At 48.6% G+C, this 22,738-nt stretch overlaps 1 protein-coding gene across 1 annotated transcript in view; it reads left to right on the plus strand.

Moving 5' to 3' along the window:
- The first annotated feature begins 13,311 nt into the window (after window positions 1–13,311).
- Window positions 13,312–22,738, plus strand: part of LOC140403931 (complement C1q tumor necrosis factor-related protein 1-like) — a 47,650-nt gene continuing 38,223 nt past the window's right edge. The window contains exon 1 of the mRNA XM_072492195.1: window positions 13,312–13,416. The gene's annotated coding sequence lies outside the window, so the exon portion shown is untranslated. The remainder of the gene's footprint in view (window positions 13,417–22,738) is intronic.

The following is a 22,738-nucleotide window of genomic DNA, read 5'->3' on the forward strand; positions in this document are numbered from 1 at the left end:
ATACTGTCTCTCCCTCACACTGGTGTGAATTCATCTTTCGATTCGCTCTTTTGTGGGATTTGATCCAGCCAATTCATTACCCATCCCTAATTTTCCTTGAGAGGTGGGCTTTCTTGCACTACTGCGATCCATCTGGTGTAAGTACACACACACACACGCGTGCACAGGAACACGCGTGTGCACAGGAACAGTGACGGAATGATGATATATTCCCGAGTCAGGATGTGGTGTGGCTTGGAGGGGAACTCGCAAGTGGTGGCAATCCCATGTTTTTCATAGAATCCCTACACTGCAGAAGGAGGCCATTTGGCCCATCGAGTCTGCAACGACCCTCTGAAAGAACACTCTACCTAGGTCTACACCCACCGCCCACCCTACCTTATCCCTGCAACCTAACCTGCACACTCCTGGACACTAAGGGAGAACTTAGCATGGCCAATCTTCCCAACCTGCACATCTTGGACTGTGGGAGGAAACCGGAACACCCAGAGGAAACCCTCGCAGACACAGGGAGAATGTGTAAACTCCACCCAGAATCGAACCTGGGTCACTCACACTGTGAAATGATCATAGAATCCCTATAGTGCAGAAGGAGGCCCATAGAGTCTTTTTTTTAAAATAAACATTGAGGTATTTTTTGGTATTATAACAACAACACAATAAACAATGTACATGAAACTACATAGTGCAAAAGCCGTCTCCCTCCCTTACAGGTCCCACCTTTATTAACCCCCTACTCTAAGCTAAACTAACCCCCCACCTCCCCACCCCTTCTGCTGACGATTAATTTTCCGCGAAGAAGTCGACAAACAGTTGCCATCTCCGGGCGAACCCGAACAGTGACCCTCTCAAGGCGAACTTGATTTTCTCCAAACAGAGAAAGCTAGCCATGTCCGATAGCCAGGTCTCCCACATCGGGGGCTTTGAGTCCCTCCAACCCAATAGTATCCGTCTTCGGGCTACCGGGGAAGCAAAGGCCAGAACGTCTGCCTCTTTCTCCTCCTGGATTCCTGGGTCTTCCTACACCCCGGAAATCGCCACCTCTGGACTCATCGCCACCCTGGTTTTTAACACCGTGGACATGACATCTATAAACCCCTGTACATCTTTGGACACGAAGGGGCAATTTAGCACGGCCAATCCACTTAACCAGCACATCTTTGGGCGAAAGCGGAGCACCCGGAGGAAACCCACGCAGACACGGGGAGAACATGTAAACTCCACACAGTCACCCAAGGTTGGAATTAAACCCATGTCCCTGGTGCTGTGAGGCAGCAGTGCTAACCACCGTGCCACCCTTGTCCTTTTAGGTGGTCAGGGTTGTGGGCTTCGAAGATGCTGTCGAAAGAGCCATGCAGTGCATCTTGTCGATGGTACACACGGCTGCCGCTGTGCGTGGTGGTGGAGGAATTAAATGTTTAAGGTGGTGGATGGGGTCCCAACCAAGTGGGCCTGCTTTGTCCTGGATAGTGTTGAGCTTCTTGAGTGTTGTTGGAGCTGTACTCATCCAGGCAAGTGGGGAGTATTCCATCACACTCCTGACTTGTGCCTTGTAGACGGTGGACAAGGTTTGGGAAGTCATAGAACAATACAGCGCAGTACAGGCCCTTCGGCCCACGATGTTGCACCGAAACAAAAGCCATCTAACCTACACTATGCCATTATCTAAGTCAGGAGGAGAGTTACTCACGGCAGGATTCCCAGCCTCTGCTCCTCGCTTATACTCTTGGCGAGGTGATGTGAAACAGAAGAGACCAGCAATTGAACAGATCAACCACCTCCATCCTTGGGTGGCACAGCGCCAAGGACCCAGGTTCGATCCCGGCTCTGGGTCACTGTCCGTGTGGAGTTTCCACATTCTCCCCGTGTCTGCGTGGATCTCACCCCCACAACCCAAAGATGGGTAGGCTAGGCTAAATTGCTCCTCAATTGGGAAAAAAAAAAAGAATTGGGTACTTTAATTTTTTTTTTTAAACCACCGCCTTCCTTTGCATCACCCTCTCCTCGGAGTTGTGTTGAAAGATATTAAATTCCAAGGTAGAATTAAGCATGGTGAGGACGAAACTGGACACCCTGAAAACAGCATTGGCAATGGGTGATGAATCCACTCCCATCAACTGTCCCACCTCAGCCAAACACCATATTCACTGACACGTTTCTCACTCATACAGTTGGCACAGTGGTTAGCAATGCTGCCTCAACAACATCAGGCAATTCTGCCCTTGGGCGACTGTATGTGTCTGCGTGGGTTTCCTCGGGTGCTCCGGTTTCCTCCCATTGTCCATAGATGTGCAGGTTAGGTGAGTTGGCCATGCTAAATTGCCCCTTAGCGTCCAAAGATTGGGTGGGGTTACAGGGATAGTGCGGGGGATTGGGCCTAGGGATGCTGTTCAGAGGGTCAGCATGGGCCAAATGGTCTCCTTCTGCACTGCAGAGATTCTGGGCAATGTGGTGCACATGTGGAGGCAACAGGTGCTAATTAAAGGGGTCCCTGCATGCCCTAATCGCTATGGTGGAGATGGCACTGGCTATCATTGGGACCATCATTGCTAGGGTCACGACCTGCAGTGGAGCTGATACCATTGGAGCAATGACTGCGTCCGCAAATCCCTCTTCCCCTTCTCCCCACACTCTCCACCGATTTACTCGTTGCAGATTACGGAGGTAGGCACCTTGCCTTCCTGCCCACCACGCACCACGACCTTATCCTTGTGCCTTTCTACTCTCGGATATTCAAGGGGTGGAACTTGACCAATCAGTGGGAAAAGCAGCGAGAGGAGAGCGATGAGGAAGACGCAGGTCCGCTGATATCACGGTTGCAGCCACCAGCTCGGACACGGGCACCGAGCGTACCTCAGAGGAGCACTCCGAGGCAAATGAAACACGGGTATGGGTGGGCTCTGGGCAGGACAGAGGACATTAAGGACAGCATGGGTGCGAGCTCACTTGAGGTTGAGCGACACACGGCGCAAAGAGCTCAGATGCGGGCTTCAAAAGGAGCAGCCATTGTGTGGTGTTCTTTATGTTGCTAAATTCAGGATGGTTGGCGTAGTGCTCACAAAGACCACAAAATAGCTTGAATTTGAACAAAGTTTATAAATTTATTAACACTACTAATTTGGAATTGACACGTACTCCGAAAGAATACACAGTTGGTTAGTAACATATAAACTACACTCATCTGCAAATAATCTCTGTACTATTATAATCTATGATCTGCTCTTACTCACACCATCTTTACTTCTGTCTGTTTCTAGCTAACTCCTGCACTACTCTCTCCCCACAAGGCTTAGCATCAATGCCTTATATACTTGTAACTGTAGCTCCCTCTAGTGGCTATTCTAGACATTTCATTAATCCTTGCAATTCTTACATTGATGATAATACTGTGGTGAACCACTGTAATGGGAGATGTAAGGTAGGTCCTGCACTCAGGTTCGCCGGTAGCTCCTGCCGGCTGGCTCCGCCCACGGAGAACTGTATAAATATGCATGACCTCCAGTGCCCTGCCATTTCGCCAGCTGCAGCAGGATGCCACGCATCTGACTGTAATAAAGCCACAGTTGTACCCAACTTTAGTCTTTGTGCAATTGATCGTGCATCAATTTATTACAGTCAGATTTTCCACAGAATGAATATCCGAATTAAGGCCGATCGCCTGCAGCTGAATCCGCACTCGCCCGACGCCAGGAAATACTTTACTCACTGGCTAGCATGTTTTGAGGCCTACATCAATGCGGCGGACCCCGCGCCAACGGAGGCTCAGAAGATAAACGTCCTGTACTCCAGACTGAGCTCCAGCGTGTTCCCGTTGATCCAAGACGCCACGAATTACACAAAAGCAATGGAACTCCATAAGGAACACTACGCGCAGAAGGCGAACACCCTCTTCGCCAGGCATGTACTCGCCACCCGCTCGCAACTACCTGGTGAGTCCATCGAAGACTTCTGGCGGGTCCGGGACTGTGACTGCCAGGCCGTCACGGCCGCCGAACACGCGAATCTCCTCATGCGCGATGCCTTCGTGACGGGGATTGCATCAGACCGCATCTGAAAACGATAACTGGAAGGGGCCACGCTCGAACTGGCGGAGGCGAAACCTTGGCGCTCTCCATGACGGTCGCATCCCGTAACGTACAATCGGACCTCTCCCGCCGTGCTGCCCACCCTTCTACCCCTTCCAACCCCTCCTGGACCCCGCCGACGACCTCCTCAGCCGGAGCACCGAAAGCCTCGTTCATGGTGCAGGACCTACCTTACATCTCCCATTACAGTGGTTCACAGTTCAAGATACGGTAAGGCGCTGCTCCCTCGCGGTCCACCCTGCCAATCTAAGGATCTCCCTCGCCTCCGAATCCCACTCCGACCCGATCCGAGGCTTTTGTACAGTCACCCTCACGGTCCAGGGCGTAGAATTTAGCAACTTCCGCCTCTATGTCCTTCCTAATCTCTGCGCGGCACTCCTGTTGGGCCTGGACTTCCAGTGCAAACTCCAGAGCCTCACCCTCAAATTCGGCGGGCCCTTACCCCCCCTTACCGCTCGATGCCCCCTCCCTTTTTGCCAAACTAACTGCAGATTGCAAGCCCGTTGCCACTAGGAGTAGACGGTACAGCACCCAGGACAAGACCTTCATCAGGTCCGAAGTCCAGCGGCTGCTTAAGGAGGGTATTACCGAGGCTAGCAACAGCCCCTGGACAGCCCAAGTGGTAGTGGTCAAAACTGGGGAGAAACACAGGATGGCCGTGGATTACAGCCAGACCATCAATCGGTACACTCAGCTCGACGCGTACCCCCTCCCACGCATATCTGATATGGTCAATCAGATTGCGCAGTACCGGGTCTTCTCAACAATTGACCTGAAATCCGCCTACCACCAGCTCCCCATCCGGAAGTCGGACCGGCCATACACTGCCTTCGAGGTGGTCGCCTCTACCACTTCCTTAGGGTCCCTTCCGGTGTCACAAATGGGGTCTCGGTCTTCCAAGGAGAGATGGACCGAATGGTCGACCAGTACGGTTTGCGGGCCTTTCCGTACTTAGATAATCTCACCATCTGCGGCCATGACCAGCAGGACCACAATGCCAACTTCGATAAATTCTTCCGCACTGCCACTCTTCTCAACCTGACCTACAACAAAGATCGTGTTCAGCACGACCCGGTTAGCCATTCTCGGCTATATAGTCCAAAATGGATAGCTCGGGCCTGAACCCGACCGCATGCGTCCTCTCATGGAACTTCCCCTCCCCCACTGCCCTAAGGCCCTCAAATGCTGCCTGGGGTTCTTTTCCTACTACGCTCAATGGGTCCCAAACTATACGGACAAGGCCCGCCCACTCAATCAGTCCACCCAATTTCCCCTCACGGCCGAGGCACAACACGCTTTTGCCCGCACCGGAGCAGGCATCGCCAAGGCCGGGATGCGCGCAGTGGATGAGTCGCTGCCTTTCCAAGTAGAAAGCGACGCTTCAGACGTCGCCCTTGCCGCCACTCTAAACCAGGCAGGCAGACCCGTGGCATTCTTTTCCCGCAACCTTCATGCCTCTGAAATTCAACACTCATCCATCGAAAAGGAGGCCCAAACTATCGTTGAAGCTGTGCAGCATTGGAGGCAATACTAGGCCGGTAAGAGATTCTCTCCTTACGGACCAACAGTCGGTAGCCTTCATGTTCAATAACACACAGCGGGGCAAGATCAAAAATGATAAAATTTGCGGTGGAGAATCAAGTTCTCCACCTATAATTACGAGATCTTGTATCGCCCCAGTAAACTCAACGAGCCCCCAGACGCCCTCTCCCAAGGTACATATGCCAGCGCACAAGTGGACCTACTCCGGGCCCTACACGACAGCCTTTGTCACCCGGGGGTCACTCGATTGTACCATCTGGTCAAAACTCGCAATCTGCCCTACTCCATTTAGGAAGTAAGGACAGTCACCAGGGACTGCCAGGTCTGTGCGGAGTGCAAGCCGCACTTCTACCGGCCAGACCATGCGCGCCTGGTGAAGGCTTCCCGCCCCTTTGAACGCCTCAGCGTGGATTACAAAGGGCCCCTCCCCTCCCCCGACCATAACACGTACATTCTCAATGTGGTTGATGAGTACTCCAGATTCCCCTTCGCCATCCCATGCCCCGCTATGACGTCTGCCACCATCATCAAGGCCCTCAGCACCATTTTCGCTCTGTTCGGTTTCCCCGCCTACATCCACAGTGACAGGGAATCCTCATTCATGAGCGATGATCTGCGTCAGTTCCTGCTCAGCAAGGGTATAGCCTCCAGCAGGACGACCAGCTACAACCCCTGGGGAAACGGGCAAGTAGAACGGGAGAATGGGACGGTTTGGAGGGCCGTCCAGCTGGCCCTACGGTTCAGGAACCTCCCAGCCTCTGGCTGGCAGGAGGTCCTCCCTGACGCTCTACACTCCATCCAGTCACTATTGTGCACCGCCACTAATAATAGACCCCATGAACATGTTTTTACCTTCCCCAGGAAGTCGACATTGAGCATGTCGCTCCCGACTTGGCTCGCTACTCCAGGACCAGTCCTTCTCCGTAGGCACATCCGACCCCACAAGGCGGACCCCTTAGTGGACAGGGTTCACCTGCTCCACGCCAACCCTCAATATGCCTACGTTGAGTTCCCCGACGGCCGCCATGATACTGTTTCACTCAGGGACCTGGCACCATAAGGTGCCACCCCAATACACCCCCCCACTAATGCGTCCCCCCCCCCCACCTCCCGCGTCCCCCCCCCACCTCCCACAGTGCCGCCAATATTGACCCCACTAGACCACCCCCGCCCCCTCCCCTTTCCAGCACAAGAGGACGAAGAGGCTTCGGCACGCTTCCGGAGTTCCCCGATGACTGGCCAGCATGAGCACTGCCACCACCGCCATCGGTGCCACCTCCACCACCGCCAGCACCGACTTCGCCGACACCGTTACGCCGCTCGCAACGAAGCACCAAAGCACCGGACCGGCTGAACCTTTGACGGACTCCGGACCGTCAACATGGACTTTTCTTTCCCTACCACTGTACATAATTGCACTAATTGTATATAGTTTCACGTCACCCCCGCCGGACTCATTCTTAACAGGGGGTGAATGTGGTGAACCACTGTAATAGGAGATGTAAGGTAGGACCTGCACTACAGGTTCGCCGGTAGCTCCTGCCGGCTGGCTCCGCCCAGGGAGAACTGTATAAATATGCATGACCTCCAGTGCCCTGCCATTTCACCAGCTGCAGCAGGAGGCCTCGCATCTGACTGTAATAAAGCCACAGTTGTACCCAACTTTAGTCTTTGTGCAATTGATCGTGCATCAAATACCACAGCCCCCAGCCGAACTCCAATGAGCAGGCACGATGAGATGCTTGATGCGATGGGAAATCCTGCGGTCAGTATCAGAGAGGGGTTCCGCAGAAACATGGCACAGGACTTGGCACAGAACCCGGAGCCGGCTGTCTGCCACATTGCTGCCCCAGGCGAATCGACGCAAGTACACAATTCTCCCCCGACGATTTTGTGTCCAAAGTAACATTGGAAGGCGGGTCAATTTGCCGTCAATTAGATGACTGAATTCTCTGGTTTTGATCACGAGCTCTCTGTGAAGGATGGTTAATTTTGAATACGGCGACAAAGGAACATCGGATTTAGGAGTAGGAATAGGGCGTTCAACCTTTCGAGCCTGCACCATCGTTCAGTGACACCTGGCAGTGGTCTCAACTCCAGTTCCCTGCCTGCTCCCCGCTCTACTCCCCCCCCACCCCCACCGCCGCCAAGACAGAGGTAACGTTTTCAAGATGGAGATAAATTGAGCTCTGGGAACGACAAAGGCTATGGATATGGGGGGACAGGATGGATGATCAGCCATGATCGTATTGAATGATGCAGCAGTGTCAAGGGCTGAATGGCCTCTCCCTGCTCCTATTTTCTATGTTTCCATGGCCCTCTAAGCATTTAGCTTAACCAGTAACTTTCCATGTGGAACGTCATCATAATGCTTTTTGGAAGATCAAGATGAGGTGGATCACGGGGTCAGTAGCTTGACTCGTCCTGTTTGAATTGCAAAGGACAATGGGCAATGTCTTTTCGAGATACTGCCCAGTCTCAGCATGAGGGCTGGTGCCAGCAAAATGTCAACATCATCCCAGCTGGCTAGCCAAACACTGTGTCTCAGATGTACCGTTGAGATTGTGTACAACAAAATAGGGAGGATGGGAAGTGTCCTCCACAGGGAGCACCCTGTGGTACAGTTCATGGGGCTATTTTAGGGGTGGGTTTCGTGGAGTAACAAAGTCCTTGAGTTTAGATATCCAGTTTTCTTCTTGGGTGCACTAATAGTGCGAGGTTAAATTTCTTCACTCAAGAGGGTGGAGGGGGGGGGGGGGTGTTGGCGGTGCAGCAAGGTGGCGCAGTGGTTTGTGTCATGTGAGAGTACCTTTAAGACACGGATTTTAAGCAATGTACCTTTAAGAAAACAGTGATGTCAGAGAGTGGGTGGGGCTGAGCTCAGGTCAGCCATTTTGCAGTTGGAAAAAGCAGTTTGTATGTGTCTGTGTGTGTCCAGAGTACTGCAGGGAGAAAGCAAGGTGCTGGAGCTGAAGTCAACCAAGCTAATATATCTCTGCCATTCTACAGAAAAAATATATATCCTTTAACCTGATGTGATACTGTTCAAAGGTGTTAAGTCTCTTGGAAGTTTGAAGGAACATTTTAAGGAATTATTTACTGTTGCAATATTTTCTGAGTTATCTTTGAAGTAAGGGGTGTTAAGAGATCCAATGTTTATTTAAGATGTTAAGTTGAGTTCATGGAATAAACAGTGTTTTGTGTTTAAAAACCCATGTGTCCATAATTGTAATTCCACACCTAGGGAGAAAGCCTGTGCTCGAAAAAGCAAACAATCCATTAAAGGGAGAGGTAGGTTGAACTCCATGATACATTTTGGGGTTCTGAAAACACCTCACCCATAACATGGGTAATGATATAGCTGGATCGCAGGTGGGAGTGATGCCTACTGTGGTTGATAAGCCAGTGGAGAATCAGTCAACTGAAGTGCTGAAGGACGAATATCCTGGGATTTTTCCGGATTGTGTAGTAACAAGGTCGCAAAGTCACAGGTTAAGACAAGAGGGGAAATCAAAGAGTGAAGATGAAGTTGAAGTGCAATTATCAGAAACGATTTTTGATCAGATGGTTGAAAAAGAACAAGAACAGGTGGAGGATGAGGCGGATATTTTTAGTTCAGGAAAATTGGCGGAGTTACAACGGAAAGATGTAGAAATAAAACAGATATATCAGAAAGAATTTGCGGAAGAGGAATATGAGTGTATACCAGAGTGGTATTACCGTAAAAATGATGTCTTGATGAGAAAATGGAGACCTGTACATATGCAGGTGGATGAAAAGTGGGCAGAGGTTCATCAAGTAATATTGCCGGTAGGGTATAGAAAGGAGGTGTTGCGAGTTGCACATGAGGTACTAGTGGGGGGTCATTTGGGAATAAGGAAAACTCAAGCTAAAATCCAGAAACATTTTTATTGGCCTGGACTACGTAAAGATGTAGTTACATTTTGTCAATCGTGTCACACATGTCAAATGATAGGGAAACCTCAAGCAGTGATAAAGCCAGCACCTTTAATACCAATTCCAGCATTTGAGGAACCTTTTACAAGGGTCCTAATCGATTGGGTAGGACCGCTTCCTAAAACAAAAAGTGGGAATCAATATCTTTTGACTGTAATGGATGTGTCTACTAGGTTTCCAGAGGCCATTCCAGTACATAATATTACAGCTAAAAGGATTGTGGAGGAGTTACTTAAATTCTTTACTAGATATGGACTACCCACAGAAATTCAATCGGATCAAGGAACAAATTTTACTTCAAAGTTATTCAAAGAAGTTATGGGTAGCTGAGGAATAAAATAATTTAAATCAACTGCGTACCATCCAGAATCGCAGGGAGCGTTAGAGAGGTGACATCAGACATTAAAGACAATGTTGAGGGCGTATTGTCAAGATTATCCAGAGGATTGGGATAAAGGAATCGTATTGTTTGCAATTAGGGATGCACCGAATGAGTCTACCAAATTTAGTCCTTTTGAACTAATTTTTGGTCATGAAGTAAGAGGACCAATTAAATTGATGAAGGAAAAATTGGTGGGTGAGAAATCGGAAATTACACTATTGGATTATGTGTCAAATTTTAGGGAATGATTAAATAGAGCAGGTGAATTGGTTAGACAACATTTGAAAGTTGCACAAAATGTGATGAAACGGGTAGCGGACAAGAAGTTTGTAGTTTTGCCAGTGGAGATAAAGTTTTAGTGTTGTTACCAGTGGTAGGGGAGTCTTTAAAAGCTAGGTTTTGTGGACCGTATCAGATTGAAAGGAAATTAAGTGAGGTGAATTATGTGGTAAAAACACCAGATAGAAGGAAGACTCACCGAGTGTGTCATGTGAATATGCTGAAAAGGTACTTTGAAAGGGAAGGAGAGAAAAAGGAGGTTTTAATGATTATAACTCAATGTGACAAACCAAATCCAGATGACTGTGAATTTGACATACCTCAAATTAAATTGGAAAATGAGGATGTTCTTAAAAATTGGGATGAATTGTTAAGTTACGTTCCAGTGGAAAAACAAACTGACCTGAAAGAGTTATTGATATCACATGGGCAAGTTTGTAGAGATAAATTGAGAAGTACTAAAATGGCTACACATGATGTAGACGTGGGAAATGCTGTTCCTATCAAACAACATCCCCATAGACTTAATCCTTTAAAATTGGCACAGGTTAACAGAGAGATTGAGAGTATGCTGAAGAATGGCATAATTGAAGTGGGTTGCAGCCAATGGAGCTCACCTATAGTGATGGTACCTAAACCAGATGGTACCCAATGGTTGTGTGTGGATTATAGAAAGGTGAATGCAGTTACAAGAACGGACTCTTATCCTATCCCACCACTGAAGGATTGCATGGAGAAAGTGGGACAATCTGCTTTTATTTCCAACTTCCAGACATGGAAAGAACATTTAAAACATCGTATGGCGTTCTTCAATCGACTTCAGAAGGCGGGTTTGGTGATGAACCTAGCCGAAAGTGAATTTGGAGAAGCCCGAATCACTTTCCTTGCAGAGTTTCCATTATCCTAAAGACGAAGGGAAATAATGTGATCTCCTAGCATGAATGAATTTGACCAAACAGTTGTGCAAAAGTTTTGTGGCGTGATTACTCCACTGATGGAATTGCCGAAGAAACGTAAAAAAATTAAATGGATAGTGGATTTTGAACAGGCATTTGACTGCCTGAAAGCTGTGATCACCAATGTTCCTGTATTGGAGAATTGCAAGGAGCTCTGTGGTCAGATTGAACTAAAGTATCTGATTCTAAAGAGAAATACCGAGGAGTAGAGGAAGGATGGATCGTGCAGAGACTTTGTTCAAAGCGACTGTCAATCGAGAAGGATTTGGTTGGAGGAAGAAGAGCAAAGAAAAATGGACTATATTATTACATCTGTTTGCGTGTGTTTTTTTTTTAAAAAAAATTATTTTTACTACGTACATTTCTTAGTGGATGGTGCAAACGTGTAAAACGAAACCATCTTGAAGTTGATGGTTTTTTTTTCTTTGGGGGGGGGGGGAGGAGGTGTTATGTGAGAGTACCTTTAAGACATGGATGTTTAAGCAATGTACCTTTAAGAAAACGGTGATGTCAGAGAGTGGGTGGGGCTGAGCTCAGGTCAGCCATTTTGCAGTTGAGTTTTGCAGTTGGAAAAAGCAGTTTGTGTGTGTCCGTGTGTAACCAGAGAGCTGCAGGAAGAAAACAAGGTGCTGGAGCTGAAGTCAACCAAGCTAATATATCTCTGCCATTTTACAGAAAATATATATATCCTTTAACCTGATGTGATACTGTTTAAAGGTGTTAAGTCTCTTGGAAGGTTGAAGGAACATTTTAAGGCATTATTTACTGTTGCAATATTTTCTGAGTTATCTTTGAAGTAAGGGGTGTTAAGAGATCCAATGTTTATTTAAGATGTTAAGTTGAGTTCATGGAATAAACAGTGTTTTGTGTTTAAAAACCCACGTCTCCATAATTGAAATACCACGCCTAGGGAACAAGCCGTGTGCTAGGATGGCAACAAATCCATTAAAGGGAGAGGTAGGTTGAACTCCATGATACATTTTGGGGTTTTGAAAACGCCTCGCCCATAACATTAGTGATTTTAGTTTTGATGGGCAGCATGGTCGGCACAGGCTTGGAGGGCCGAAGTGCCTGTTCCAGTGCTGTACTTTTCTTTGTTCTTTGTTCTTTATTAGCACTGCTGCCTCACGGCAGTGAGGTCCCAGGTTCGATCCCGGTTCTGGGTCACTGTCAGTGGAATTTGCACAGTCTCCCCGTGTTTGCGTGGGTTTCACCCCCGCAACCCAAAGATGTGCAGGGTAGGTGGATCGACCGCGCTAAATTGTCCCTTATTTGGAAAAATGAATTGGGTACTCTAAATGCGTTTTTTTTTTTAAAAGGGAGGGTGGTGAACCTGTGGAACTCTCTCCCACAGAAGGTTGTGGAGGCCAAGTCACTGAATATATCTACGAAGGAAATAGGTGGATTTTTAGGCTTGAATGGTGTCCGGGGGGGGGGGTATGGGATTGAGATCGAGGGTCAGACATGATCACATTAAATGACGGTGCAAGGCTTGAAGGGTCAAATGGTCTACTTCTGCTCCTAGTTTCTGCGTTTCGATGTTTCCAGGCCTTATATTCTCCTGTTGATTGAACGTTGTGCCTTCGGCTATGTAGGCACGAAGCTTTGGAAATCCGTCGCTTAACTATCCAGCCTCCCCACCCTATCGCCTTCTTTAAGATACTCGTCAAACCTCTTTGACCAATTTGGTTACCTGCACTTGGGTGGCTTGGCAGCAAATTTTGACAATGCTGCTGTGAAATCCGTGGGGACGCCTCACAACACGAAAGGCGCTATCTAAATGAAAATTGTTGTTCTGATTCGAATTATTAGTAAGGGGATCAGGGGTTATGGGGAGAAGGCAGGAAACTGGGGATGAGAAGCATATCAGCCATGATTGAGCTGACTCGATGGGCCGAATGGCTGAATTCTGCTCCTCTGTCTTATGGTCGTAACATGTTGAGCATTGGAATAACACCCAACCTCTTTTCCCTAGGTACAGACTAACTTAACCATCTGTAGTAATTAAGCAGCAACGATTAGTTGCTCCCGCCCTCCAGGAGTTAATGACTGATTGGCTGGAGACAAATTGTTACCATATTATTTAAGCAGCCTGCGTTCTCTCCTCTCCGTGTACTCAACAGAGTGCTCCTAATGATCGTAGTTTCCTTCCTCTTATGTGATTAAAACCACATGTGGCTACACGTATGCTAAAGCTGCCTTACTGCATCAAAAGGTAAGAACCTGCGTTTCTTTGTTTCAATCATCTGCTTCTTTTCGGTGTTCGGAGAGGTTCTGAATGATGAAGCCCTACAGCGAACGTTTCGCTGGCTCTTGGCGTCTTCCATCTGCTGACATTGGAGAATGGGAGCATCAGAAACAGAACTTTCTACCGAGTTTCTCCAGCTCAGTGCTTCTCCAACAACAGACCACAAATACTTTAACCGCTTAACTGCTGCCGATTACTACCGTCCCTGACCAGGCCCCAACAGTTGCTAGGATACCGGACAGAAACCCCAATACTTTATTTAATTTGTAAAACCATGAGGAAAGGATACTTCGCTCCACGCACAAAAGATGATATGGTGTATTAAAACAAACTTTCTTACTAGCACAGTATTACTAACTTTAACATCTATACAATCACCAGTTAAACAATGACAACAAAACACTCATTCCCAACTGCTTATCTTTTATCTACACTCAAGCAAAACTCATCTCGGGTCACAATTCATTTTTAAATGCAACCCAGGAATACTTGCTGTGAAGAGATGTCTTGGATAAACCGCTTTGAGGGAAAGAGAGTTACTTCAGGAATCAGCTTGCAGATTCTTGCCTGCGTCAAGCTACTGTTTAACCTGCCGGCCGGCAGCAGGATTGTCCGTTCCCGCCACCTTCCAATGGGATTTCCCATTGTGGCCACCCCACGCCACCGGGAAACCCGCGGTGTGGGTGCACTGCCGACACAACGGAGAACCCCGCCGGCGGAGAATCCAGCCCACTGTTTATTAAATCAGATTTTATGGGATGATGTTTGGGAAGGAGAATGAGTGAAAGTTGGCAATAGTAAAAAAGCAATAAGGAGTGATTCCATCTGCCAAAGTTCGCCTTGGCCGCTTTGCATAGCATCATCAATAGGGTTTCAAATGACCTGAATTCATAACCAAGATATACACAGATGCCTTTCCGACCCCAGTACATGTGACAACTCGAGAATGTCCACTGTACTGGCTTCCCACTTACTGGTCAGTAACAGATGGACATGATTTTAAAATGGACATTAGTGGGTGTTGTTCAGAGCTCAGCTGCAGGTGAATCATCTCAGAAAGTTACATTTAAGAATTACTCAATGTTTTTTTAAATAATGTTTCGCAGTGTGTGCGCGTCTGTGGCAAGGCCTGCATTTATTGTCCATCTCTAATTGCCCTTGAAAATGTCCTAGAATTTCCATACTTTCCAAGAAAGTGGTCCCAGTTGTTGTATATTTTATATCTCGGACCCAGGCGGAAATGACACTAGTGCGCAAGAACTTAATGTACACAGTTTTATACAATGCTTTGAAATGTCAATTCAATGCTTCAGTTCAGACTTCTAGTAGCTTCTGCATTGTCTATTTACTTTTCTCTGAGTCAGCACCCAAGCTTCACCACTCAAGCACAGTGAGCATCAATAGTAAACAGACTCGCATGATCAATTGCAGAACAATTGAATGGAACAGTACACTAGTTAGAAGAAAATTAGGAAATGGGGATACAAATGGATGAGGGATGTTGGCTGGGTGTTGTATTTTCTCTCCAAGATGTTTTAGGGCATCTATACCATTGGTTTCCATGTCATGAGGTATATATTTTTGAAAACGCGACGCTATTTTAAAATGGCGTCATGCCTGGAGGTTGAACCCATTCCCTGTTGCTCTCTCAGTAGCAGTAAAATCACTTTTCTCCCTCCTGGAGAAGGCATTCTGCTATCGAATGTCCAAACTTCATTGTTGCTTGGGCGTCTCTGTGTTGTAAACTATCTGTGTGGAATTGGGAAGGGCAACATCAGTTCCATGTGCGGGGTGCTCCGCATCCCTGCACAGGAGGATAATCGAACTGCAATCATTGTCGTCATGGAGGAAAATGTGGCGGCTGGTTCGGGCAGAGAAAGATCCCACAAACAGTAATGCGATGAATATCCAGATAATGTATTGTGACGGTGCTGGCTGAGGGACGGGTGTCAGCCAGAGAATCATTAAACACTAAAGGCAAAATACCTCGATCCTGAAAATCTGAAATAGAAACAGAAAATGCTGGAAAAACCCAGCATGTCTGGCAGCGTCGGTGCATAGAGAAACAGAGTTAACGTTTCGAGTCCATATGAGTCTTCTACTGAACCGTTAAAAACATCCTTGCCTGGAGATCAATTACAGCCCAATTGGTTTGGCCAATGCGTCCTAAGGTTAACCTCTTCTCCGAAAGACAGCAGCTCCTCAATACCGCATTTTTAACCTAAAAATACGTGTTCAAGTCCCAGAACGGGTCTTGAACACGCAAACTTCCACCTCCGCAGAAAAAGAAATGTACACCACTGTACGCAAATATTTTTCCAAAATTTATTTCTGGGACATGGGCGTCATTGGTTGGGCCTGCATCTATGGCCCATCCCTAATTGCTCCTGAACTGAGTGGCTCGCTCAGCCATTTCAGAGGGGCATGTAAGAGTCAACCATATTGCTGTGGGTCTGGAGTCACATGTAGGCCAGACCAGGTAAGGACAGCAGATTTCCCTCTCTAAAGGGCATTAGTGAACCAGCTGGGTTTTTTCGTCATCATTTGACTTCTAATTCCAGGGTTTTATAATCAAATTGGCTTTTCACTACCTGCTGTTGTGGGATTCGAACTCACACAGAATTACCCTGGGTCTTTGGATTACTAATCCAGTGACAGTACCATTATGCCACTGCCTCAGCCTAAGCTTTCTAAATTTTTCCAATTAAGGGGCAATTTGGTGTGGCCAATCCACCTACCCTGCACAATTTTTGGGTAGTGGGTGTGAGACCCACGCAGCCATGGGGAGAATGTGCAAACGCCACACGGACAGTGACCTGGGGCAAGAATCGAACCTGGGTCCTCAGCACCGTGAGGCAGCAGTGCTAACCACTGCCCGACCGTGCCACCCTGACCTGTATACTCATAAAATGGTGATATTCGCAACGTAGGTCAGGTTTATTTGAATCTCGCAGACGGTAGGCCTGAGAATGGGGAGGTAGCAACCATTAAGCTTTAAGTTACTTGTGAAATGAAAATCGCTTATTGTCACAAGTAGGCTTCAAATGAAGTTACTGTGAAAAGCCCCTAGTCGCCACAATCCGGCGCCTGTTCGGGGTGGCTGATGCGGGAATTGAACCGGGCTGCTGGCCTGCCTTGGTCTGCTTTCAAAGCCAGCGATTTAGCCCTGTGCTAAACCTTGTGGCGGAATGTTCTAGCCACCCCACCCCAGCGACATGTTTTCCGGCAACGGAGACAGCCAGCTATTGGCCAACAGCGGGATCTTCTTGTCCTGTCATGTCTATGGGGGTTTTGCATGGCTCACACACCCTCCGCTGCCGGGGAATGTTCCCCGAGGGCGGGGCAGGTAGGAGATGTTTCCATCAACGGACCTCAAGAACTTGCCAACAGAAATGGCTGGAAAATCCCACCTTGTATGTCCCCTGGGCGAGGTGGGAAACACGGAAACATCTCCAATCTTCCAGGCCCTGTCCTGAACTGGGTAAAAGCTGTGCTCTCGCTCTCCAAGGCCCCGGTTAGACCACACCTGGGTTTACTGAGAGCAATTCTGGGCAGCACACCTCAGGAGGGATAAACACACCTTGCAGTGTAGATTTACCGGAATGACACCTGGACTCCATGGATTTAACCATGAGGAGATATTAAACAAACTGGGATTGTATTCACTGAAACACAGGTTAAGGAGGTAATTTGATTGAATTTTACAAGATATTAAGGGCAAGTGTTAGGATAGAAGCTATTTCCATAGGTTGAAGACACTAGGACAGTGATGGGCAGCCGAGGCTGGTGATTGGCCGCATGAGGGTCCCTCGTTCACCCCAGGGGGCCGTAAGATATGCTTAATCATTCATATATCAATAGAACTGTCATCAACTTCAAATGGTAAAAACAAAAGAAATGTTACACAGTTAACGTTGCGAGCAATCAGCACGCTCCTCGCCTCACTCGCCCTCGCTTTACGTGCGAATCACTTCAGTTATACTGATCGGAAAAAAACTACGCAAACGGAAATCAGCGGAATGTGGCGACCCCGCGCGTGGGCAACGGTCAATGAAATATCTCGGAGGCCGCACTCTGAACCCAGATGGGCTGCATGTGGCCCCTGGGCCGTAGGTGTGCCCACCACTGGTCTAGGAAATGAGAGCATGGCCTAAAGATTAGAGCCACGTCTGCCAGGAGTGACATTACAGGGAACACTTCTTCAGGTGAAGGGTGATTGGATGGGATTGGATTGGATTTGTTTATTGTCACGTGTACCGAGGTACAGTGAAAAGCATTTTTCTGCGAGCAGCTCAACAGATCATTAAGTACATGAGAAGAAAAGGGAATAAAAGAAAATACATAATAGGGCAACACAACATATACAATGTAACATATACAATGATATACACACATAAGCACTGGCATCGGATGAAGCATCCAGGGTGTAGTGTTAATGAAGTCAGTCCATAAGAGGGTAATTTAGGAGTCTGGTAACAGTGGGGAAGAAGCTGTTTTTGAGTCTGTTCGTGCATGTTCTCAGACTTCTGTATCTCCTGCCCAATGGCAATTGATGCAAAATTCTTCGTCAATTTTAACACTGAGATTGATAGATTTTTGTTAATCAAACAGAGGAGTATGGGTTGGAGGCAGGTAGATGGAGATTAGTTGCGATCTCATTGAAGGGCAGGACAGGTTCAAGGGCCTCCTTAGGTTCTCACGTAAATCCCAGGGGAGGCAGGAGCCAGTTACACCTTTGTCCTTAGGTTGCACCTTTGTGAATGGCCACTTTGTTGCCTTCTTTTGCATCGTTGCGTAATCTAGGGAGTGTGAAAAAAGAATGTACAATGCCTGCCATGTTCGATCTATGTCCAATTGACTGGGGTGGGAGAATGGGCGGATAGCAGTGGCAATAGCAGTAGCAATGGAGTGGCTGGGGACAGCGTGGCCGACTGGTCTAAGGCGCTGGATTAAAGCTTTCGCTCTGTGGGTTCGAATCCCACCGGTGCCAGAGGTGGTTTGAGTTTTGGGGACAGGGATCTAGGTTCAATTCCAATCTCGAGTGACTGTCTGTGTGGAGTTTGCATGTCCGCACCCCCCCACCACCACCCCCAACCACCCGCACCCCCCCCCCCAACCACCCCCCCCCCCCAACCCCCCCCCCCCCCCCAACCCCCCCTCCCCCCCCCCAACCACCCCTCCCCCCCCCAACCACCACCCCTTGTCTGCGTGGGTTTCCTCCGGGTGCTCCGGTTTCCTCCCACAGACCAAGGATGTGCAGGTTAGGTGGATTAGGTGATAGGTTGACACTTGGTGCCCAGGATGTAGGGGTTAGGTGGGGTTACGGGGATAGGGCAGTGGATTTGGCCTAGGTAAGGGGTTCTTTCGGAGGGTTGGCGCAGACTCAATGGGGCAAATGGCCTCCTTCTGCGCTGTAGAGATTGTATGGGGGCGATTCTGTGAGCCCCGCGCCGGGACGGAGAATCGCCACGACGCCCCGACGTCGGTGGACGATCTCTGAGGTGTGGAGAATCGGCGCCATTTGCGCTGGCACGGTGACGGCCTCTTGAATCGGCGGGGCCGCCGATTCTCCGGCTCGGATGGGCCGAGCGACCGTGCCAATACGACGACGGCATTCACCCCTGGTCGCTGCCGGCGGGAACTCTGCGCGAACGCTCGGGGGACAGCCAGTTGCGGGGGAGGGTGGGGGAGGGGGGCCCCTTCACCAGGGGGGGGCCTCCGATGGGGTCTAGCCCGCGATCGGGGCCCACCGATCGGCGGGCCGGCCTCTCCCCCCTCCCCTCCCGGGCCTACTTTCTGGCACAGCCGGCCCCTGAACACCGACACCGTGTTGAGTCGGGGCCGGCGCGCTAAAGAAGCGCCCCGCGCATGCACAGGTTGGCGCGCCTTTGGCGCCGCGATAGGAGGTTGGAGCGGCATGAACCGCTCCAGCGCTGTGCTGGCCCCCTGTGGGGGCCAGAATCGGTCGTACCCGGGCCCGGTTCGCGCCGTCCTGAATCGCGACGGCGTTCAAGACGGCGCAAACACTTGGGCTCCATATTGGAGAATCGCCCCCTAGGGCTGAGGCACATACAAAATTCCAGAATACCCATCCCACTCCAGGTGGGGCACCATTGCCCGGGGCCAATATTTATGAAGTCGCAGAGCTGTTCGTCGGTTTCTTCTTTGCTGCCAAAGTTATTGGGTTATCCAGTGCTTTTTATATCTTCCTACTGTACACACATGTGCTTGATTTTCTGCCCATTGACTGTGAATTTAGCTGACTACTTTCTAACACGCTTTCCCTTTGTTAATCCCCACAATGAAACTTTGAAACTCATGCTTCTTGACAGATAGCTGGTGTAGCGGTGGACGCTTTCACTTTGGGTGAATACAGCATCTGACTTGTGAGCAGGATTAAATAAATAACTGGGCGAAGTTGAGAGGTTGCACATGGATGCTCGTGGCTATCCCGTGGGTAGCTGCAACTTAATCCAGAAACATATAATATTGCTTGTGTTTGTAGCGCCTCTCCCCATCATCTCAAATTGTAAATCCTCATCCTATGTTTGATCCTTACCCTCCCTCCCTATCGCTGTAACCTCCTCCAGACCCACAACCCTCTATGCTCCTCCAATTCTCGCCTCCTACGCATTCCCAGTTTCCTGCACCAGTGACTGCACTAGTGACTGTGCCTTCTGCCATCACAGCCCTAATGGAATTCTTTCCCGAAGCCTCTCGGAATTTTCGCCTCCTCCTCCCAAAGAGGTAAAGCCTACCCCTGTGACTAAGCCATTGCGTCAAATATTCTGATGTCCCTCCTTTTGCTTGATGTCAATTGGTTTGCCTTTCAGATAGAATTATAGAACGATTATAATATAGAAAGAGACCATTCAACCAATTGTGTCCATGCTGGGCCCTTGCAAGCAACTCAGTTCCCCAATGTCCCTATCGCCCTGTAAATCTTTACTGAAGCACAATGGCAGCAGTGTACACAGTCGACAAGATGCACGGCAGAAACTCACCAAGCTTCCTTAGGCAGCGCCTTCCAAACCCACGACCACTCCCATCTAGAAGGACAGAAGCGACGGCAGAAATATGGGAATGTTCCGCTCCGATGGTAACTAGAAAGCAAGTCCGGGCTTCTTTAACTCCAGGTTTATTGCGTTCAATAACCACTTCTCCAACACAAATTAGTGCCACCTGCATCCCCTTTATATATCGGTGCAGTCTATTAAACAATAAGTGCCATTTATTAGACAATTAAAACACCAGTTCCAACTTAAGTGCTCGGGAACACTAACTCTTTCCTAACAGGGAACACCACCACCTGGAAATTCCCTTTCAAGTCATCCTGATTTGGAAATATATCGGCCTTCACTGTCACTGGGTCAAAATCCTGGAACTCCCTCCCTAACAGCACAATGAAACTTTGAAACTCATGCTTCTTGACAGATAGCTGGTGTAGCGGTGGACGCTTTCACTTTGGGTGAATACAGCATCTGACTTGTGAGCAGACCACATGGACTGCAGCCGTTTGAGAAGGCAGCTCACCACAAACCTTTCAATGGGCAATTCGAGATGGGTGATGAACGCTGGCCTCGCCCTTGATGCCCACTTCCCGCAAACAAATTGAAAATAATGCTCCTGGAAAGGGCCTTGGAATGTCTTACCATAGAATCCCTACAGTGCAAAGGGAGGTCATTTAGCCCATTGAGTCAGCACCGTCCTTTGGAAAGAAAACAGGCCCCATCACGGTAAGCCAACCAACCTTTTGACACTAAGGGGCAATTTTAGCATGGCCAATCCACCTAACCTGCACATCTTTGGACTGTGGGAGGAAACCGGAGCACCCGGGGGAAACTGAACAGACTCCGCACAGATTCTGCACAGTCACCCAAGGCTGGAATCGAACCCGGTCCCTGGTGCTGTGAGGCAGCAATGCTAACCACTGTGCCGCACAATTTTGGGCGGCACAATTTTGAGGCACAATTTTGGGCAGCACGGTAGCACAATGGTTAGCACAGTCGCTTCACAGCTCCAGGGTCCCGGGTTCAGTTCCGGCTTGGGTCGCTGCCTGTGTGGAGTCTGCACCGTTCTCCCCGTGTCGCGTGGGTTTCCTCCGGGTGCTCCGGTTTCCTCCCACAGTCCAAAGATGTGCAGGTTAGGTGGATTGGCCATGCTAAAATTGCCCTTAGGTTAGGTGGGGTTACTGGGTTACGGGGATGGGGTGGAGGTGTGGGCTTAAGTGGGTGCTCTTTCCAAGAGCCGGTGCAGACTCGATGGGCTCTTTCTACACTGCAAATTCTATGAATGTAAATGCAAGTGACAAGTGTTGTTGCATGTTAGTTCATCAAAATAAATAAAAACACTTCACATGATTCATTATTTGCTGAAGTACGGTAGTTATTGCTGTTGAATCGGAAAAAGTGGCAGTGATTCAACATTAGTAACAGGAACAGCAGTGCTTTGAACATATTACCGGCAGAGGGATGAATGTTGGCCGAGATATCGGGAACACTCCCTGCTCCTCCTTACATAGTAGTGTCATAACTGAAGGCTTTAATAGACTAGAACTGTTCCCCAGCAGCTTCGGTACAGAATGAGGGCTGCTGGGACGGCACCAGTTCTTATACCCCGCCTGTCAGGGCGGAGCTACATACAAAACAGCCAATGGTAAACTCCTAGGTTTAACCAATGGTCTTCAGCCTCTCGAGCACTGCAATACCTGATAATACCACATATAGTGTAAGAGATTTTTATTGTCAGACATAGTTGTGACCCTGTTTTAATATCTCATATCAGGAATTACATTTCTCACAATGATGTACTCCCAGACTGAGACTGCGACCGACCAATAAACACTTTCCATTGAAAGTATCCTCCATGGGTTATGCATACTGATTAGAAACAGAGTTAAGACACAACAACGCAATAAGAAGTGCATGAATAACAACAGTTTGCATTTATATAGCATCTTTCTAAAACATCCCAAGGTGCTCGCCAGGAGTGTTCGCAAACCAAAATTCAACATCCAGTCATATGGGCGATATTACTGAAAACCTGGTCAAAGAGGTGGGCTTTATGGAGCGATTTAGAAGATTCAGCTTGGTATGGCAACTGCTCAGCCTTGGACTGCAAGAAACTGCAGAGTGTGGTGAACTCAGCCCAACGCATCACATAAGCTTGCCACCTCCCATTGATTCTGTCTACACCTCCCGCTGCCTCGGGAAGGCAGACAGCATTGTCAGAGACCCCTCCCACCCAGGCTTTACCCTCTTCCAGACCCTTCCATCAGGCAGAAAGTACA

This window comes from Scyliorhinus torazame, chromosome 29, assembly GCF_047496885.1.
Source record: "Scyliorhinus torazame isolate Kashiwa2021f chromosome 29, sScyTor2.1, whole genome shotgun sequence".
Lineage (NCBI taxonomy): Eukaryota > Metazoa > Chordata > Chondrichthyes > Carcharhiniformes > Scyliorhinidae > Scyliorhinus > Scyliorhinus torazame.